This window comes from Camelus bactrianus, chromosome X (assembly GCF_048773025.1).
Source record: "Camelus bactrianus isolate YW-2024 breed Bactrian camel chromosome X, ASM4877302v1, whole genome shotgun sequence".
In the NCBI taxonomy this organism is placed as follows: Eukaryota; Metazoa; Chordata; class Mammalia; order Artiodactyla; family Camelidae; genus Camelus; species Camelus bactrianus.
In genome coordinates, this window is record NC_133575.1 from 59,837,005 (window position 1) to 59,839,022 (window position 2,018).

A 2,018-nucleotide genomic window follows, 5' to 3' on the forward strand; every position below is an offset into this window, starting at 1 on the left:
CCATAGGTTGTCGTTTTGTTTTGCTTATGGTTTCCTTTGCTGTGCAGAAGCTTGTAAGTTTCATTAGGTTCCATTTGTTTATTCTTGCTTTTATATCTAATGCTTGGGTAGACTGCCCTAGGAGAACATTTTTGAGGTGTATGTCAGATACTGTTTTGCCTATATTTTCTTCTAGGAGGTTTATTGTATCTTGTCATATGTTAAAGCCTTTGATCCACTTTGAGTTTATTTTTGTGTATGGTGTAAGGGAGTGTTCTAGCTTCATTGATTCACATACTGCTGTCCAGTTTTCCCAATACCATTTGCTGAATAGACTGTCTTTATTCCATTGTATATTCTTGCCTCCTTTGTTGAAGATTACTTGACCAAAAGTTTGTGGGTTCATTTCTGGGCTCTCCATTCTGTTCCATTGGTCCATATGTCTGTTTTTGTAGCAATACCATGCTGTCTTGATGACTGTAGCACTATAGTATTGCCTGAAGTCTGGGAGAGTTATTCCTCCAGCCTCTTTCTTTTCCTTCAGTAATGCTTTGGCAATTCTAGGTCTTTTGTGGTTCCCTATAAATTGTATTATGATTTGTTCTAGTTCTGTGAAATATGTCCTGGGTCATTTGATAAGGATTGCATTCAATCTGTAGATTGCCTTGGGCAGTGTGACCATTTTAACAATATTGATTCTTCCAGTCCAAGAGCATGGGATATCTTTCCATTTTTTTAAGTCTTCTTTAATTTCCTTCATCAGTGGTTTATAGTTTTCTGTGTATAATTCTTCCACCTCCTTGGTTAGATTTTTTTCCTAGGTATTTTACAACTTTGGGTGCTATTTTACGGGGGATTGTTGCTTTACTACCTTTTTCTGTTGATCCATTGTTAGTGTAAAGAAATGCAACTGATTTTTGAACGTTAATCTTGTAACCTGCTACCTTGCTGAATTCTTCGATTATTTCTAGTAGTTTTTGTGTGGACCTTTTAGGGTTTTGTATATATAGTATCATGTCATCAGCATGTAGTGACACTTTCACCTCTTCTTTTCCAGTTTGCATCCCTTTATTTCTCTCTCTTGCCTGATTGCTGTGCCTACGACTTCCAAGACTATGTTGAATAAGAGTGGTGAGAGTGGGAAGCCTTGTCTTGTCCCAGGTTTTAGTGGGAATCTTTTGAGCTTTTCACCGTTGAGTACTATGCTGGCTGTAGGTTTGTCCTATATAGCTTCTGTTATGTTGAGATATGTTTCCTGTATACCCACTTTGGTGAGAGTTTTTATCATAAGTGGGTGTTGAATTTTATCAAATGCTTTTTCTGCATCTATTGAGGTGTAGATCCCCAAAACTTTTAATCGTAGAACTGGGAATTTGTACCCCTTGAGCAATAACTCTTCCTTTCACCCAACCCCCAACCCCTGGTAACCATAACTCTACCTTCTTCTCTGAGTTTGTCCTCTGTATAGTCCACATATTACTGATATCATAGAGTATTTGTCATTCTATATCTGATCAATTTCACTTAGAAGAATACCCTTAAGGTCCAGCCCAGTTTTGCAAGTGGTAAAATTTCCTTCTTTGTCATGGCTGAATAATATACAGACCACTCTTCTTTAACCACCCAGCTGTTGTCGGACACACTTAGGTTGTTTCCATATCTTAGTTATTGTGAATAATGCTACAAAAAGCATGAGTGTACAGATATCTTTTGAATATTCTTTTTTCCCTTTGGATATATACCCAAGTGGAGTTGTTGGATCATATGGTAGCTCTATATTTAATTTTTTGAGGAACCTTCATACTGTTTTCCACAGTGGTTTCTCCAATTTAATTTCCCACCAACAGTGCCCTCAAGTTCCCTTTTCTCCAAAGACTTGCAAATATTTGTCTTTCATCCTTTTGATGGTAGCCATTCTAACACGTGTGAAGTGACATCTTATTGTGGGGCTTTTTTGAGGTATAATTGACATAAAATTACATTAGTTTCAGGTGTACAGTGTGATGATTCAGTTTTTGTGTATGTTGCAAAATGATCAA